Here is a 20,041-nt window from a genome sequence, read left to right as displayed (position 1 = left end):
CAAAAGTCTCCTTAACAGCTTCAACTCCCAAGCCATAAGACTGCTGAACAATTAATCAAATGGCTACCCAGATTATTTGCATTGACACCCCCCACCTTTGTTTTTACAACTGCTGCCACTCACTGTTTATTATCTATGCATAGTCACTTTACCCCTACCTACATGTACAAATTACTTCGACTAAGCTGTACCCCCACACATTGACTCGGTACCGGTACCCCCTGTACATAGCCTCATTATTGTTATTTTGTATCATTTAAAAAATTTAATTAACTTTATTTATTCAGCGCATGTGACAAATACAATTGGATTGTTTTGAAGGGGAGGTGACAGGTTACAGAAAGATTTTTAAACCTTGAGACAATTGAGACATGGATAGTGTATGTGTGGCATTCAGAGTGTGAATGGTAATGACAAAAGGTTTGAGAGCCTTTGAACGGGGTATGGTAATAAGTGCCAGATGCACCGGTTTGTGTTAAGAACTGCAACGTTGCTGGGTTTTTCACACTCAACAGTTTGTTTATCAAGAATGGTCCACCACCCAAACATGGGCCAGCATCCTTGTAGAGACCATGCCACAATGAATTGAGGCCGTTCTGAAGGATAAAAAGAGGGTGCAATTCAATATTAGAAAGGTGTTCTTAATGTTTTGTACACTCAAGTGTATATTACGACAGTGTTTCCCAACTCCAGTCATCGAGTACCCACAACCCTCAATGAGTTGAATCAGGTGAGTTTGTCCGGGGCTACAACAAACATGTGTACTGTTGGGGGTACTTGAGGACAGGACATGGGAAACACGATTAGGAGATATAAATTACTCTGGTTAAGGTGTGTTCATCTCCCAACACTGGTCAGGCACGCATCTCTCCTACAGCCAAAGGGATGGAGGGAGCCTGGCCAGGACACAGACACTAGGGCTGCATCTCAATAGTGTAATGGAATCCTCTTCTAGTATAATTTCCTTTAACTTCACTAATGTGAAATAATTGGACAGGATGCCATCCCACATCTCATTGACAAACACTCACTCAAACTGCCGAAAGAGAAAAATAAAAACTGATGTACAGCATGCGTATAAGCTTAACATATCTGAATATCAGAGGAGGCTGGTTGGAGGAGCTTTAGGAGGGGCTCATTGTATTGGCTGGAATTAAATGGAACCGAGTCAAACATGTGGTTTCCATATGTTTATTACCGTTCCATGAATTCCATTCCAGACATTACAATGAGCCGATACTCCTATAGCTCCCCCCACCAGCCTCTGTGGAATATGCATTCACAGAGATGTGAAGACATACAATGTACCTGTATGTCAATACATATGAGTAACTCCTAATCATGATTGTAACAATACCTATGGCCTGGCAAAAAATATCAATATACACTGCAGCGGTGGCCAATGTTTGGGTTATTGCTCGTACAGAGTGATTGATAAATGTAATTGAAAAGCAAAATAAGATGATCTTGGGAAAATAGATGAAGTGCAGTTGTGTTTACATACTCAGGAAGCTGAAATAGGTCTCGCTTAGTTTGTGATGTCAAGTATCCAGATTTCTTTATTTCTAAAACAAGGCGTATATTTCTGCGTAACCTCTGATCAAATGGTTCTGGTGTTACAGCAATGCAAAATAGTGCCTTCAGAAAGAACCCACACCCCTTGACTTTTTCCACGGTGGGTTTAAAATAGATTTGTCATTGAGCTACACAAAACACCGTTGTCAAAGTGGAAGAAATGCATTTTGTTTTGTTGTTGAGTATTCAACCGAGTCAAATACATGTTAGTCACCTTTGGCAGCATTTACAGCTGTGAGTCTTTCTGGGTAAGTCTAAGAGCTTTGCCACCTGGATTGTACAATACTTTCCCATTAATTAAAAAAATAAGTGGGTTAATCACCACGAGACAGCCATTTAAGTCTTGCCATAGAGTTAAGATGAGTCAAGTCAAAACTAGGACACCCAGGAACATTCAATGTCATCTTGGTATGCAGCTCCAGTGTAGATTTTGCCGTGTTTTAGGTTACTGTCCTGCTGAAAGGTGAATTTGTCTCCCAATGTCTTTTTGAAAGCAGACAAGGGGTTCCTTTAGGATTTGTACATGCTTAGCTATATTCTGTTTCTTTTTAGCCTAAATATATATATAAAAAAATAAGGCCTTTTTGACAACAAGCAGCCACCATGCTTGAAAATGTGAAGTGGCACTCTGATGTGGTTTCCCCCAAACATAACACTTTGTACTCAACAAAAAGTACATTCTTTGCCACTTTGGCAATATTACTTTAGTGCCTCACTGATAATAGGATGCATGTTTGGAATATTTAATTCTGTAGAGGCTTCTCTCATGTTAATCTCAGTTCTTTGATCGTCATTTAAAATTTAAAAAACACCATTGGCAAGGGTGTAACACATGAGTCAAGATATTTCAGCTTTTCATTTTTAATACATTGAGAAACAATTCCACTGACATTATGGGGTATTGTGTGACAAGTGACAAAATCTCAATTTACTCCATTTTAAATTCAGGGATGTGAATATTTTCTGAAGGCACTGTAGACAAATGTCAAAACTTGGTGCCAACTGTGTAGATTGTGAGTTAAGAGTTCACCGCATAGGTTTATCTAAAGCCTCTACCTCTGACCAGGCCCATTTTACACCTTAGGTCTGCTCGTCCAGGGTAATGAAGCTCCCTGATGCCACACTTGATACTGCAGACAGCCAGACCGCTTTGACGGTCTGATAGGGGAATCTGACAGTGAGGGGTTGCCCTAACCTCACCATTGAAGCAATGTTGATTACGGTTGAAACTGTGGGCTTATTTCTGACAGGAGAGAGACTGACTAGGGCCAGTTCATACCAGGATCACCTGAGAGGAAAGGTGGCTGACAAGGAAGTGTGTTTGTATACATGTGGTTGGAGGCTGCTTGCGTCCACAGGCCACTGAATGCGCGTCTCGTCTGCAGTGCATGTGGGAGTGCTGGGTTGGTTCAGCCCCATGGTTTTACAGAGCCAGCCAGCAAAGTCCACCTCTACCTCAGAGCGCTTGATAAACATGTGTTTCTGAAACAGAGACCATTGGCTCAGTACAAAACTACATCCGTGGCATCAGCATGTCAATAAAATCTGTCCAATTTCCCAGGTTATTATAAGTCAGGCAGTTGATAAGCACAAAACTCACCATCAGCATCTTCAGGTCAGCCCGGTCTTTTGGTTTCTTCATGAGACTGAAGCACAAGAAAATCATAGTAGTCAGATCTAACAAAGCAGTTAGATCTAATGACTAATGCTGAGGACCACTTTGGAAACAAGTGTGACAGTACTCGTACCCATATACACCAGTTGAAAATTGCAGATTTGGGCCCTGATGTGCACCTAAAATTGGAACAGTGGCTGTACAGGAACATGCTATAAATGACAGAGCTCAGGCTCTGCACTTCAGTGCTGTAGGGGTTTGGCTGACAGCCTTTATGAACTTGAGCACCGCACGCGACAAGGAGTCGCCCCCATCCCTCCCACTAATTTGGCAACTTTTCAACAATGCTTTGTCCGAGTGAGGGAAATGCTGTAAATTAAGACTATTTTGAAAGATGAGACATTGAGGATTACCATCTTTGATGTCATGCAAGCAGGCCAAACACCCCTAAGTCCAAATGTGCAATTCCCATTTATTCCCGTATCAAACTCATGTCATATACAGTATCAACGTTTAATGACCATCTTTGATATACAGTGGTAAGAGGAGTGTCATTACCCAGGGTGGTTCTGAACAGAACGAGCCTGTTGTAGAGAACTCATTGCGGAACACGCACGCATGACTGTTAAGCGCACCAAAATTACCATTGGTGCCTCAATTGCCTTGCGAAAGCCTAAAACTTTATTTTATAACTTAACTGTGCACACACTTGAGGTTTGTGGCCACTTGAACACCAGTTAGTCCTCTTTCAAACCCTTGCAAAATATATCTATTTCATAGATGATGCATGATGCATGATGCATATATTCTTATATTACTGAATGTATCCAGAGTATTTCGGCAAATCTGCCGAAAAGTACAATAAAAGGTCAAATGCAAAATCAAAGTGTATTGTTTGGACTCAGTCTTGTCAGGTGAACCTTTGTGTCCTCAACTCATCTAATAACGGTCCAATACTCTCCACTGTTCCCTTTTAATTGCTACCATGCTTATGCATTTCACATTTCTGCAACAAACATGTCAATTTAGCCCCATCCATATAGGCCAATTCCCTCGAGTGTAAAGGGTTAAGCGCCATCCTCTGGGAATTTATTGCATCTCGTTGTATACGTTTTTACCCAAATAAATTAAATTCAATAAATCAAGACATTGTATTCTTTAAATCATTTAGACTGAGGGAGACTCACCAACTAGTCACAAAGTCATGGAAATCAGAAGTGAAAACTCCATGGGGCAGTTTGGGGGGAGGCTGGAACAGGATTAACAGAATAAAAACAGCCCATCTATACACTATGCCTTGGATATAGAGTCGGTCATAACTTAGTACCAAACGGTCTATTACAATAATTTGTATTCTATGGCCATGAGGGGGTGGTCTCCTCAGCAATGCTCACCTCGTTGACAATGTAGTTCAGCAGCTCAAAAGATGGCCATCACAGGCCCATCGCCTGCAAGACAGTGAAACAGATCAATTGTACAAATAACTTCATTCTAACCATCTGGAGGAGAAACTGTTCTCTCTGCTGGCAGGTCTGCCCCCGGGGGTTCCGGGTGAGGTGCTGCTGTGCATGTCTCCCTCGGACCCATCCATGATGGGCCGTCCGAAGATAGTCTCCAACTCCTTGGCGTCAGGAGGGGGTATCGGCCGATAGACAGCTCCACCAGAGACAGGCCCATACTCCACACGTCAGACTGAACAGAGTAGTGGGTGCCCTGCAATCGCTCCGGCTGTTGGTTAGAGACAGATAAATGGATTACACAGAGACATGTAGGAGCGTGTTCCCACGAAGGAGTTGGCCATGGAGTCTATGAGCTGTCCACTCACACAGCTTGATCTCCCCACGAGAGTTCACCAGGATATTAGAGGGCTTCACATCTGGGGGACAGATGGGATGTCAGTGAGCGTGGGCAACTACATACAAAACAGATCTAACGACAACTATACAGTAGTAAGTAAAACAAACTGCAAAACAAATCAACGTGTACCTCTGTGCATGATCTGGTGTTTCTCGTAGATAGGTTCTCAGAGGGTTAGCCTGTGACGACAAAACGTTTTGGGGTAAGTCTCAAAAATACATAAAATATAAAAGGCAATGGAAAGCTAGGCATCTGACTGGCACCATCTTTAGGCTATGTAGCTGGTACTCACAGCAATGCTGACTTTCCCTAGGATCTCCTCAGGGATCCTCTTGGCCTTCTTCAGCACCCGGTCCAGGGAGCCCCCATCCTGTAGGGAGAGAGGAGAGCCACTCACAACCACCGCACTGCCATACGGCAGCAGTAGGGCAAGGTTCGAGTACCTGCATTACATTTGCAACTCCACCATCTTCCCCTACTCCCGCAAAATATTTCCCTTGCTCTTGAAAGGCACTCAAACCCCCCCCCACCATGTGTTCCATGCAGATGCTGATTTCTCCGTCGCTGTAGAAGGCCCCGTAGAAACTAACTATGTAGGGCGAGTAGCAACTAAGGGAGACAGAGCAGGTGGGGGGGGGGGGTTACAAACAGGGGAATAGCCTTATTTAACTCAGATTTGACTAAATTATTGATACATCCCTAACAGTGAATTAAACATTTAACATTGTTGAGTACTACATTTGTATATTTTAAGTTAAATCACAACAAAAGCAGCACCTGTAGCTCTCTGATGATCTGGTTTCTGATGGCTGGCTTGATCTCCAGATGGATCAGCTAAGGAGAGGGAGGGATGAATACAATACAAAATCTAAACAGCTGTGTCTCATGACTAGTAGCCAATGCTGGTTTTGATGCGGTGGAAGTCATCGCTTTAACTTTCTGGGTAAGGAAAGCCTCCAAGCGCTTCTTCTGCTGCTCAGACTCTTCCAGCTTCTTCTGTAGGGCCTCCAGGTTAGCCCTGAGAGGGAGGGATGGAGGATGAGTTAGCTCACGGTTAAGACTTTGAAAGTAGAGGGGGACTTGAAGTGCATCTGTTGAACAGTAGCCAGCTGGCTAAGCAATTATACTTACTCTGAGGCAGCAGAGATGGTCGTAGAGGTGGACGAATACTCCCTCACCAGTGGGAGTGATGTTTAGGGGCGCTGGTCTTCTTTTGGGGGCCATGTTTGAGAATAATTTGATCGCCAAATAAAGCTTCTCCTAAACAGCGTAAAGCTTATTGATCCCAAATTGCCATCTGATGAGCAAACAATCCAAAAATCCACCTGACTGCCTAGCTATCAAACTAGCCTGTGAATCTATCAAATCAAAACAGGTGACAAGGTGGTTAGCTAGCTAAGCTGTCTGTTATCTGGTCTAATTCACCAAGCTAATTTGTTAACTTTAAAATGGCTGGATAAATTAGCTAATTGGCATACAGGCACTAGCTAGCAAGCTAACATTATGGTAACAAAGCAATATCTATTAAGACAAGTAACGTTAGCTAACTTGTAAATAATTCTCCAAGTCGGGGTTAAAAAGAAAAACCTCTGGACACTACGCTGACAGACACAGCAAACCATGCCACAGCTTGCATTGATGTGCCATCCTGGATGAGCTGCACTACCTCAGCCACTTGTGTGGGTTGTAGACTCAGCCTCATGCTACCACTAGAGCGAAAGCGCCGCCAGCATTCAAAAGTGACCAAAATATCAACCAGGAAGCATAGGAACTGAGAAGTGGTCTGGTCACCACCTGCAGAACCACTCCTTTATTGGGAGTGTCTTTGTAATTGCCTATAATTTCCACCTGTTGTCATGTTTTGTCATATATTGTCTTGTCCTTGTGCTTTCCCTTCTGTTCGTTTCCCCCTGCTGGTCTTATTAGGTTCGTTCCCTTTTTCTATCCCTCTCTCTCCCCTCCCTCTCTCTCTTCTCTCTATCGTTCCGTTCCTGCTCCCAGCTGTTCCTCATTCTCCTAACTCACTCATTTACTCTTTTCACACCTGTCCCCTATTTTGCCCTCTGATTAGAGCCCTATTTCTCCCCTTGTTTTCCGCTTCTGTCCTTGTCGGATCCTTGTATGATGTTCGCTGTTCTGTGTCCTTGTCTCGCCCTGTCGTGTTTTGTCTCCTTCAGATGCTGCGTGTGAGCAGGTGTCTTAGTCTGCTACGGTCGGTGCCTTCCCGAAGCAACCTGCAGTCAATGGTCGAGTCTCCAGTCTGTCCTCGTTACTACGAGTGGATTTAAGTTTTTTCCTGTTTTGTTTTCTTCTTGATTTTTCCAGGAGTATTACTTTTGTCATATACTGGAATAAAGACTCTGTTTTCGTTAAGTCGCTTTTGGGTCCTCATTCACCAGCATAACAGAAGGATCCGACCAAGAATGGACCCAGCGACTACGGATTCTCGTAATACTGCCGTCGAGATCCAGGGAGCTATGCTCGGCAGACACGAGCAGGAATTGTCTGCTGCTCGTCATGCCGTTGAGACCCTGGCCGCTCAGGTTTCCGACCTCTCTGGACAGTTCCAGAGTCTTCGTCTCGTGCCACCAGCTACTTCCTGGTCTGCCGAGTCTCCGGAACCTAGGGTTAATAACCCACCTTGTTACTCCGGGCAGCCCACTGAGTGCCGCTCCTTTCTCACCCAGTGTGATATTGTGTTCTCTCTCCAACCCAACACATACTCAAGAGAGAGAGCTCGGGTTGCTTACGTCATATCACTCCTTACTGGCCGGGCTCGAGAGTGGGGCACAGCTATCTGGGAGGCAAGGGCTGATTGTTCTAACAATTACCTGAACTTTAAAGAGGAGATGATACGGGTTTTTGATCGTTCAGTTTTTGGTAGGGAGGCTTCTAGGGCCCTGGCTTCCCTATGTCAAGGTGATCGATCCATAACGGATTACTCTATAGAGTTTCGCACTCTTGCTGCCTCTAGTGACTGGAACGAGCCGGCGCTGCTCGCTCGTTTTCTGGATGGACTCCACGCCGAGGTTATGGATGAGATTCTCTCCCAGGATGTTCCTTCCAGTGTGGACTCTTTGATTGCACTCGCCATCCGCATAGAACGACGGGTAGATCTTCGTCACCGAGCTCGTGGAAGAGAGCTCGCGTTAACGGTGTTCCCCCTCTCCGCATCGCAACCATCTCCTCCCTCCGGCTCAGAGACTGAGCCCATGCAGCTGGGAGGTATTCGCATCTCGACTAAGGAGAGGGAACGGAGGATCACCAACCGCCTGTGCCTCTATTGCGGTTTTTCTGGACATTTTGTCAATTCATGTCCAGTAAAAGGCCAGAGCTCATCAGTAAGCGGAGGGCTACTGGTGAGCGCTACTACTCAGGTCTCTCCATCAAGATCCGGTACTACTATGTCGGTCCATCTACGCTGGACCGGTTCGGCTGCTTCATGCAGTGCCTTGATAGACTCTGGGGCTGAGGGTTGTTTTATGGACGAAGCATGGGCTCGGAAACATGACATTCCTCTCAGAGAGTTAGGGAAGGCCACGCCCATGTTCGCCTTAGATGGTAGTCATCTCCCCAGTATCAGATATGAGACACTACCTTTAACCCTCACAGTATCTGGTAACCACAGTGAGACTATTTCCTTTTTGATTTTTCGTTCACCTTTTACACCTGTTGTTTTGGGTCATCCCTGGCTAGTATGTCATAATCCTTCTATTAATTGGTCTAGTAATTCTATCCTATCCTGGAACGTTTCTTGTCATGTGAAGTGTTTAATGTCTGCTATCCCTCCTGTTTCTTCTGTCCCCTCTTCTCAGGAGGAACCTGGTGATTTGACAGGAGTGCCGGAGGAATATCATCATCTGTGCACGGTCTTCAGTCGGTCCAGAGCCAACTCCCTTCCTCCTCACCGGTCGTATGATTGTAGTATTGATCTCCTTCCGGGGACCACTCCCCCTCGGGGTAGACTATACTCTCTGTCGGCTCCCGAACGTAAGGCTCTCGAGGATTATTTGTCTGTTTCCCTTGACGCCGGCACCGTAGTGCCTTCTTCCTCTCCTGCCGGAGCGGGTTTTTTTTTGTTAAGAAGAAGGACGGTACTCTGCGCCCCTGCGTGGATTATCGAGGGCTGAATGACATAACGGTTAAGAATCGTTATCCGCTTCCCCTTATGTCATCAGCCTTCGAGATTCTGCAGGGAGCCAGGTTCTTTACTAAGTTAGACCTTCGTAATGCTTACCATCTCGTGCGCATCAGAGAGGGGGACGAGTGGAAAACGGCGTTTAACACTCCGTTAGGGCATTTTGAGTACCGGGTTCTGCCGTTTGGTCTCGCTAATGCTCCAGCTGTTTTTCAGGCATTAGTTAATGATGTACTGAGAGACATGCTGAACATCTTTGTTTTTGTCTACCTTGACGATATTCTGATTTTTTCACCGTCACTCGAGATTCATGTTCAGCACGTTCGACGTGTACTCCAGCGCCTTTTAGAGAATTGTCTCTACGTGAAGGCTGAGAAGTGCGCCATTCATGTCTCCTCCGTCACTTTTCTCGGTTCTGTTATTTCCGCTGAAGGTATTCAGATGGATCCCGCTAAGGTCCAGGCTGTCAGTGATTGGCCCGTTCCAAGGTCACGTGTCGAGTTGCAGCGTTTTCTAGGTTTCGCTAATTTCTATCGGCGTTTCATTCGTAATTTTGGTCAAGTTGCTGCCCCTCTCACAGCTCTTACTTCTGTCAAGACGTGCTTTAAGTGGTCCGGTTCCGCCCAGGGAGCTTTTGATCTCCTCAAGAAGCGTTTTACGTCCGCTCCTATCCTCGTTACTCCTGACGTCACTAAACAATTCATTGTCGAGGTTGACGCTTCAGAGGTGGGCGTGGGAGCCATTCTATCCCAGCACTTCCAGTCTGACGATAAGGTTCATCCTTGCGCTTATTTTTCTCATCGCCTGTCGCCATCGGAACGCAACTATGATGTGGGTAACCGCGAAATGCTCGCCATCCGTTTAGCTCTTGGCGAATGGCGACAGTGGTTGGAGGGGGCGACCGTTCCTTTGTCGTTTGGACTGACCATAAGAACCTTGAGTACATCCGTTCTGCCAAACGACTTAATGCACGTCAAGCTCGTTGGGCGTTGTTTTTCGCTCGTTTCGAGTTTGTGATTTCTTATCGCCCGGGTAATAAGAACACCAAGCCTGATGCCTTATCCCGTCTCTTTAGTTCTTCTGTGGCTTCTACTGATCCCGAGGAGATTCTTCCTTATGGGCGTGTTGTCGGGTTGACAGTCTGGGGAATTGAGAGACAGGTTAAGCAAGCACTCACTCACACTGCGTCGCCGCGCGCTTGTCCTAGTAACCTTCTTTTCGTTCCTGTTTCTACTCGTCTGGCTGTTCTTCAGTGGGCTCACTCTGCCAAGTTAGCTGGCCATCCCGGCATTCGAGGTACTCTTGCTTCTATTCGCCAGCGCTTTTGGTGGCCGACTCAGGAGCGTGACACGCGCCGTTTCGTGGCTGCTTGTTCGGACTGCGTGCAGACTAAGTCAGGTAACTCTCCTCCTGCCGGTCATCTCAGACCGCTTCCCATTCCTTCTCGACCATGGTCTCACATCGCCTTAGACTTCATTACCGGTCTTCCTTCGTCTGCGGGGAAGACTGTGATTCTTACGGTTGTCGATAGGTTCTCTAAGGCGGCACATTTCATTCCCCTCGCTAAGCTTCCTTCCACTAAGGAGACGGCACAAATCATCATCGAGAATGTGTTCAGAATTCATGGCCTCCCGTTAGACGCCGTTTCAGACAGAGGTCCGCAATTCACGTCACAGTTTTGGAGGGAGTTCTGTCGTTTGATTGGTGCTTCCGTCAGTCTCTCTTCCGGTTTTCATCCCCAGTCTAACGGTCAAGCAGAAAGGGCCAATCAGACGATTGGTCGCATACTACGCAGCCTTTCTTTTAGAAACCCTGCGTCTTGGGCAGAACAGCTCCCCTGGGCAGAATACGCTCACAACTCGCTTCCTTCGTCTGCTACCGGGCTATCTCCGTTTCAGAGTAGTCTGGGTTACCAGCCTCCTCTGTTCTCGTCCCAGCTCGCCGAGTCCAGCATTCCCTCCGCTCAGGCGTTTGTCCAACGTTGTGAGTGCACCTGGAGGAGGGTGAGGTCTGCACTTTGCCGTTACAGGGCGCAGACTGTGAGAGCCGCCAATAAACGTAGGATTAAGAGTCCTAGGTATTGTTGCGGCCAGAGAGTGTGGCTTTCCACTCGTAACCTTCCCCTTACGACAGCTTCTCGTAAGTTGACTCCGCGGTTCATTGGTCCGTTCCGTGTCTCCCAGGTCGTCAATCCTGTCGCTGTGCGACTGCTTCTTCCGCGACATCATCGTCGCGTCCATCCTGTCTTCCATGTCTCCTGTGTCAAGCCCTTTCTTCGCACCCCCGTTCGTCTCTCCCCCCCCCCCGTCCTTGTCGAGGGCGCACCTATTTACAAGGTACGTAGGATCATGGACATGCGTTCTCGGGGACGTGGTCACCAATACTTAGTGGATTGGGAGGGTTACGGTCCTGAGGAGAGAAGTTGGGTTCCATCTCGGGACGTGCTGGACCGTTCGCTGATTGATGATTTCCTCCGTTGCCGCCAGGATTCCTCCTCGAGTGCGCCAGGAGGCGCTCGGTGAGTGGGGGGGGTACTGTCATGTTTTGTCTTATATTGTCTTGTCATTATGCTTTCCCTTCTGTTCGTTTCCCCCTGCTGGTCTTATTAGGTTCGTTCCCTTTTTCTATCCCTCTCTCTCCCCCTCCCTCTCTCTCCTCTCTCTCTATCGTTCCGTTCCTGCTCCCAGCTGTTCCTCATTCTCCTAACTCACTCATTTAGTCTTTTCACACCTGTCCCCTATTGTGTCCTCTGATTAGAGTCCCTATTTCTCCCCTTGTTTTCCGTTTCTGTCCTGTCGGATCCTTGTATGATGTTCGCTGTGCTGTGTCATTGTCTCGCCCTGTCGTGTCTTGTCTCCTTCAGATGCTGCGTGTAGCAGGTGTCTTAGTCTGCTACGGTCGGTGCCTTCCCGAGGCAACCTGCAGTCAATGGTCGAGTCTCCAGTCTGTCCTCATCACTACGAGTGGATTTAAGTTTTTTCATGTTTTGTTTTCGTCTTGAGTTTTACTGGAATAAAGACTCTGTTTTCGCTAAATCGCTTTTGGGTCCTCATTCACCTGCATAACAGCACCTAAACCAACTGGGCTATTGTCAACTAACAGTGTCGACCTGTTGGCTGGGTTAAAGTAGGCTGCCATCTAGTGCTGAATTTGAATTTTTCCATCGCAGACTAGTGCTTTGTTCCCCATGACCAGGTGTGATCTTTTCTTGGGAGCTCACAAAGAGGCTGTGCAGTTGTTGCGAGCAGTATTGTATCATGCCCAGTAGATTGCGAACTTCCGAGGCATTTTGAGGTGCTGGCAGATTCTGTATGGCTTTGATTTTCTTTGGACCTGCCGAAATACCTTTCTCTGAGAAAACATAGCCGTAAAACTCAAGTGTTGTTTTGCTCTATTCACATTTTTTCTTTTTTCTGTTCAGCATGAGATTTCTCTCTCTGTTCATCTTGAGATCTACCGTAGACTAGGATGTCATCGCTCATGTTTCTCACGTGGGGAAAGCCTTGCAGCACTTGCTGTATTGCATTTTGAAATATCTCGGCAGCTGAATTTATGCCAAATTTCAGCCTGGTGTATCTCCAGAGGCCAGAATATATAGTGAAGGTTGTGCTATACCTTGAGTCTGGATGTAACTCAAGCTGGTGGTATCCAGCATTAAGATCTAGCTTGGAGAACACCACTGCTCCATTCAGATCATGGATGAGGTCATCAACTGTTGGTGTGATGTGTCGTTCACGTTGTATTGCTGTGTTCGGAAGGCACATGACGACAGATAAAGTTTGTGTCTGTATCGAATTGGGTTTTGGTGTGACCACGATTGGGGATACTCATGGCGTTGGCCCGCTGATTTTTTCAATGATGTCTTCACTTTGTAGTGTGTCAAGCTCCCGTTCAACTTTTTTTCTCACGTGAAAAGGAATCCTCCTGTGTGGTTTAGAGGTCAACCGATTATGAGTTTTCAACGCCGATACCAATACAGATGATTGGAGGACCAAAAAAAGCCGATACAGATTAAATCGGATGATTTTTATATATATATGTAATAATGACAATTACAACAATACTGAATGAACAATGAACACTTATTTTAACTTAATATAATAACTCAATAAATGAATTTAGTCTCAAATAAATAATGAAACATGTTCAATTTGGTTTAAATAATGCAAAAAAAGTGTTGGAGAGGAAAGTAAAAGTGCAATATATGCCATGTAAAAAAGCTAACGTTTAAGTTCCTTGCTTAGAACATGAGAACATATGAAAGCCGGTTGTTCCTTTTAACATGAGTCTTCAATATTCCAAGGTAGGAAGTTTTAGGTTGTAGTTATAGGACTATTTCTCTCTATACCATTTGTATTTCATATACCTTTGACTATTGGATGTTCTAATAGGCACTATAGCCTAATCTCGGGAGTTGATAGGCTTAAAGTCATAAACAGCGCAATGCTTCAAGCATTGTGAAGAGCTGCTGGCAAACGCAGTAAAGTTCTGTTTGAATGAATGCTTACGAGCCTGCTGCTACCTACCACCGCTCAGTCAGATTGCTCTATCAAATCATAGACTTAATTATAATATAATAACACATAGAAATACGAGCCTTAGGTCATTCATAGTAAAATCCGGAAACTATCATTTCAAAAACAAAATGTTTATTTTCAGTGAAATATGGAACCGTTCCGTATTTTATCTAACGGGTGGCATCAATAAGTCTACATATTGCTGTTACATTGCACAAACCTCAATGTTATGTCATAATTACATAGAATTCTGGCAAATTAGTTCGCAAGGAGCCAGATGGTCCAAACTGTTGCATATACCCTGACTCTGCGTGCATTGAACGCAAGAGAAGTGACACAATTTCCCTAGTTTAATATTGCCTGCTAACATGAATTTATTTCATCTAAATATGCAGGTTTAAAAATATATACTTCTGTGTATTGATTTTAAGAAAGACATTGATGTTTATGGTTAGGTACATTCGTGCAACAATTGTGCTTTTTTCGCAAATGCGCTTTTGTTAAATCATCCCGTTTGGCAGTAGGTTGTCTTTGTTAGGAAGAAATAGTCTTCACACAGTTCACAACGAGCCAGACGGCCCAAACTGCTGCATATACCCTGACTCTGTTGCACAGCTGCTCGGGACAGAGGGGCAGCTGCTCGGGACAGAGGGACGGCAGCTCTGGCGCCTCTGGGCTGAGGGGCTCTGGCGCCTCTGGGCTGAGGGGCTCTGGCGACTCTGGGCTGACTGGCGGCGCTGGGCAGACTGGCGGCACTGGCGGCGCTGGGCAGACTGGTGGCACCGGCGGAGCTGGGCAGACTGGCGGCACTGGCGGCGCTGGGCAGACGGGTAGCTCAGACGGCGCTGGAGAGGAAGGCTCTGGCAGTGCTGGACTGAGGGGCTCTGGCGCTTCTGGAATGAGGGGCTCTGGCGCCTCAGACTCCGGCAGCAGTGCCGGACAGGCGGGAGACTCCGGCAGCAGCGCCGGACAAGCGGGAGACTCCGGCAGCAGCGCCAGACAGGCGGGAGACTCCGGCAGCAGCGCCGGACAGGCGGGAGACTCCGGCAGCACTGGACAGGCGAGGCGCACTGTAGGCCTGATGCGTGGTGCTGGCACTGGTGGTACTGGGCCGAGGACACGCACAGGAAGCCTGGTGCGGGGAGCTTCCACCGGAGGGCTGGTGTGTGGAGGTGGCATTGGATGGACCGGACCGTGAAGGCGTACTGGAGATCTTGAGAGCAGGGCTGGCACCAACCGCCCTTGCTGGATCTTCACCCCAGCCCGGCAGATGTGGGAAGCTGGGATGTAGCGCACCGGGCTAAGCACACGTACTGGGGACACCGTGCGAACCACTGCATAACACGGTGCCTGACCAGCACCACGCCCGCCACGGTTAGCACTGCTAGGAGCACTGTAGTGCTGAGATGGCACAGGACGTGCAAGGCTAGGGAGATGCACAGGAGGCCTGGTGCGTGAGGCTGGCACAGTCTTCACCAGACCCCTAGCACGCACCTCAGGATGAGTATGGAGAGCTGACCCAGGTGCCATTAAATCCCTGACACGCTCCATCGGGCGAATGTCATGCCTCATGCACCAAACCAGCAACTCCCTCATATCTCTCTACTCCAATTTCCCCATTAACTCCTTCACAGTCTCTGCTTCGCTCACCTCCAACACCAGCTCTGGTTCTGAGCTCCTCTTTGGCTCCTCACGATAAACGGGGGGAGTTGGCTCAGGTCTGACTCCTGACTCTGCAACACTCCGCCTGTGCCCCCCCCAATACATTTTTGGGTCTGACTCTCGGGCTTCCGTCCGCGCCGCCGTGCTTGAATCGCCAACCTCATTCTCCTGTAACCTTCCGCACACTGCTCCATCGACTCCCAGGCGGGCTCCGGCACTCTCCCTGGGTCGACCGCCCACCTGTCTATTTCCTCCCAAGTAGTATAGTCCATATTCTCCAAGTAGTGCAGCCTCTCCCACTGCTGCTGCTGCTCCTGCTCGTTACCACGCCGCTTGGTCCTGTTGTGGTGGGTGATTCTGTAAGGGTTTTCCTGTGGTGAAGGAGAAGCGGACCAAAATGCAGCGTGGTGGTTATTCATGTTCTTTAATAAAGGAACAAGACATGAAATAACTAACAAAACAATAAATGTGGAAAACCAAAAACAGTCCTATCTGGTGCAAACACAGAGACAGGAACAATCACCCACAAACACACAGTGAAACCCAGGCTACCTAAGTATGATTCTCAATCAGAGACAACTAATGACACCTGCCTCTGATTGAGAACCATACTAGGCCGAAACATAGAAATACCCAAAACCTAGAAAAACAAACATAGACTGCCCACCCTACTCACGCCCTGACCATACTAAATAAATACAAAAGAAAGGACATAAAGGTCAGAACGTGACACATATCATAATATCGGTTTATGCTTCCTGTTGAACTACACATAAAAAAGCATATATGACTGTTCCTGCATGCAAAACAAATCTCTTGGCTTCTCATTCAGAGTGGTTGGGTAGGTTTAGGCTCCCTTTGTGTAGAGGCGTGTGCAGACTGTTGCATGTTGATGTTTGTGTTAGTCTTAGGTCAATTTACATCCCCATGCTAGTCTCGGAATGGAACATTGGTTACATTGTGGGAGGTAACCAGTCTCTGTAGCAAGACTATCTCCATGCAATAAATCCTAGATCTGATCCTAGATCTGTGCCAAACGTGAATGAACCTACCTGTCAGAGAGCTGACCACTAAAGAAAGATCCGATCAGAAGAACTACTAGGAAAAAGATGGAGGTAGAGAGGAGGACCTTCCATGCATTATCACACATCAACTCCCACTGCCTTTTATGCTCGCTTCGAGGCAAGCAACACTGAAGCATTCATGAGAGCACCAGCTGTTCCGGATGACTGTGTGATCACTCTCTCCATAGACGTGAGCAAGACCTTTTCAAACTCTACCTGACCGAGTCTGTAATACCTAAATGTTTCAAGCAGACCATCAGAGTACCTGTGCCCAACATAGCAAAGGTAATCTGCCTGTAAGGGTTTTCTTGTGGTGAAGGAGAGGCGGACCAAAACACAGCGTGGTGGTTATTCATGTTTAATTTATAAAGACACTATACATGAATAAACTAACAAAAACAAGAAATGTGAAAAAAACAAAACAGCCCTATCTGGTGCAAACACAGAGACAGGAACAATCACCCACAAAACCCAACACCAAACAGGCTACCTAAATATGGTTCTCAATCAGAGACAATGACTAACACCTGCCTCTGATTGAGAACCATATCAGGCCAAACATAGAAATAGACAAACTAGACATGTAACATAGAATGCCCACTCAGCTCACACCCTGACCAACCAAAACAAACTATGGTCAGGGTGTGACAGTACACCCCCCCCCCCCCAAGGTGCGGACTCCGGCCCAAAACCTGAACCTATTGGGGAGGGTCTGGGTGGGCATCTGTCCGCGGTGGCGGCTCTGGTGCTTGACGTGGCCCCCACTTCACCATAGTCTTAGTCCCCCACCTTGTCTGCTTCCGAGGCCTCCGAACCACGGCGACCCTACTTAATGACCCCACTGGACTGAGGGGCAGCTCGGGACAGAGGTGCAGCTGCTCGGGACAGAGGTGCAGCTCCTCGTGACAGAGATGCAGCTGCTCGGGACAGAGGTGCAGCTACTCGGGACAGAGGTGCAGTTGCTCGGGACAGAGGTGCAGCTGCTCGGGACAGAGAGACAGCTGCTCGGGACAGAGGGGCTCTGGCGCCTCTTGGCTGAGGGGCTCTGGCGCCTCTGGGCTGAGGGGCTCTTCAGACTCCGGCAGCGCCGGACAGGCGGGAGGCTCCGGCAGCGCTGGACAGGCGGGAGGCTCCGGCAGCACCGAGAGGAGGAAGGCTCCGGCAGCGCCGGAGAGGCAGGAGACTCCGGCAGCGCTGGAGAGGAGGAAGGCTCCGGCAGCGCTGGACAGGCGGGAGACTCCGGCAGCGCTTGACAGGCGGGAGCACCTGTAAGGATGAGCCGGAGAGACAGCCTGGTGCGGGGGGCTGCCACCGGAGGGCTGGTGCGTGGAGGTGGTGACGGATAGACCGGACCGTGCAGGCGCACTGGAGCTCTTGAGCACCGAGCCTGCCCAACCCTACCTGGTTGCATGCTCCCGGTCGCCCTGCCAGTGCGGCGAGGTGGAATAGCCTGCACTGGGCTATGCAGGCGAACTGGCAGCGCCGGAGAGGCAGGAGACTCCGGCAGCGCTGGAGAAGAGGAAGGCTCCGGCAGCGCTGGACAGGCGGGAGACTCCAGCTGCGCTTGACAGGCGGGAGCACCTGTAAGGATGAGTGCGGCGAGGTGGAATAGCCCGCACTGGGCTATGCAGGCGAACCGGGGACACCATGCGCAAGGCTGGTGCCATGTAAGCTGGCCCAAGGAGACGCACTGGAGACCAGATGCGTAGAGCCGGCTTCATGGCACTTGGCTCGATCCCCATTCTAGCCCGGCCGATACGCGGAGCTGGAATGTACCGCACCGGGCTATGCACCCGCACTGGTGACACCGTGCGCTTCACAGCATAACACGGTGCCTGCCCGGTTTCTCCAGCCCCCCGGTAAGCACAGGAAGTTGGCGCAGGTCTCCTACCTGGCTTTCGCCACACTTCCTGTGTGCCACCCCCAATACATTTTTGGGGCTGACTCTCGGGCTTCCATCCACGCCGCCGTGCTGCCTCCTCATACCAGCGCCACTCCGCCTTCGCCGACTCCAGCTCTTGTTTGGGGTGGCGATATTCTCCAGGCTGTACCCAAGGTCCTTTCCCATCAAGGATCTCCTCCCAAGTCCATTTATCCAAATAGTGCAGCCTCTCCCACTGCTGCTGCTGCTGCTGCTGCTGCTGCTGCTGCTGCTGCTGCTGCTGCTGCTGCTTCTCATGCTGCTGCTGTTGGTCCTGCTGCCTTTCACCACGCCGCTTGGTCCTGTTGTGGTGGGTGATTCTGTAAGGGCGGACCAAAACGCAGCGTGGTGGTTATTCATGTTTAATTTATAAAGACACTATACATGAATAAACTAACAAAAACAAGAAATGTGAAAAAACCAAAACAGCCCTATCTGTTGCAAACACAGAGACAGGAACAATCACCCACAAAACCCAACCTCCAAACAGGCTACCTAAATATGGTTCCCAATCAGAGACAATGACTAACACCTGCCTCTGATTGAGAACCATATCAGGCCAAACATAGAACTAGACAAACTAGACATGTAACATAGAATGCCCACTCAGCTCACACCCTGACCAACCAAAACATAGAAACATACAAATCAAACTATGGTCAGGGTGTGACACTGCCTAAATGACTACCGCCCCATAGCACTCACGTCAGTAGCCATGAAGTGCTTTGAAAGGCTGGTCTTGGCTCACATCAAGAACATCATCCCATAAAACCCTAGACCCGCTCCAATTCGCATACCGCTCCAACAAATCAGATGACGCAATCTAAATCGCACTTCACATTGCCCTTTCCCACCTGGACAAAAGAATGTGAGAATGCTGTTCATTGACTACAGCTCAGCGTTCAACACCATAGTGCCACAAAGCTCATCACTAAGCTAAAAGACCTCCCTTTGCAACTGGATCCTGGACTTGTTGCCTACCCTTACCAGGTGATCCTCAACACGGGGGCCACTAAGGAGTGAGTGCTTAGTCCCCTCCTGTACTCCCCACGACTGTGTGGCCAAGCACGACTCCAACACCATCATTAAGTTTGCTGACGACACAGCAACGACGAGACAGCTTATAGGGAGGAGGTCAGAGACCTGGCAGTGTAGTGATTTTCACTTTATGACATACAATTGGGCATTTGTGGATGAGTTATTAGCAATTGCGGGTGGGTGCTGGTGAACAAACAGATGACCTGCGCACCACTATAGCCTATCATGAGTTTTATGGTGGTTTTGTTTTTGAATTTCTACCCCTTTTTCTCCCCAATTTTGTGGTATCCAATTGTTCGTAGCTACTATCTTGTTGCTGCAACTCCCGTACGGGCTTGGGAGAGACAAAGGTTGAAAGTCACACAACCCAACCAAGCCGCACTGTTTCTTAACACAGCGCGCATCCAACCCGGAAGTCAGCCGTGCACTGTGTCGGAGGAAACACAGTGCACCTGGCAACCTTGGTTAGCATGCACTGCGCCCGGCTCGCCACAGGGGTCGCTGGTGCGCGATGAGACAAGGATATCCCTACCGGCCAAGCCCTCCCGCCCCACGGACCTCTCGGTCACGGCCGGTTACAACAGAGCCTGGGTGCGAACCCAGAGTCTCTGGTGGCACAGTACAGCGCCCTTAACCACTGCGCCACCCAGGAGG

The 20,041-nt window shown here is 48.3% G+C and overlaps 1 pseudogene; it reads right to left on the bottom strand.

Annotated features, from left to right (window-relative positions):
- Nucleotides 1–2,423: 2,423 nt before the first annotated feature.
- LOC124040840 lies at nucleotides 2,424–6,271 on the bottom strand (annotated as a pseudogene).
- Between the last annotated feature and the right edge of the window lie 13,770 nt (nucleotides 6,272–20,041).

Source organism: Oncorhynchus gorbuscha, linkage group LG08, assembly GCF_021184085.1.
Source record: "Oncorhynchus gorbuscha isolate QuinsamMale2020 ecotype Even-year linkage group LG08, OgorEven_v1.0, whole genome shotgun sequence".
NCBI lineage: Eukaryota > Metazoa > Chordata > Actinopteri > Salmoniformes > Salmonidae > Oncorhynchus > Oncorhynchus gorbuscha.
The sequence above is the reverse complement of the archived record's forward strand: the minus strand, read 5'-3'. Positions and strand labels throughout refer to the sequence as shown.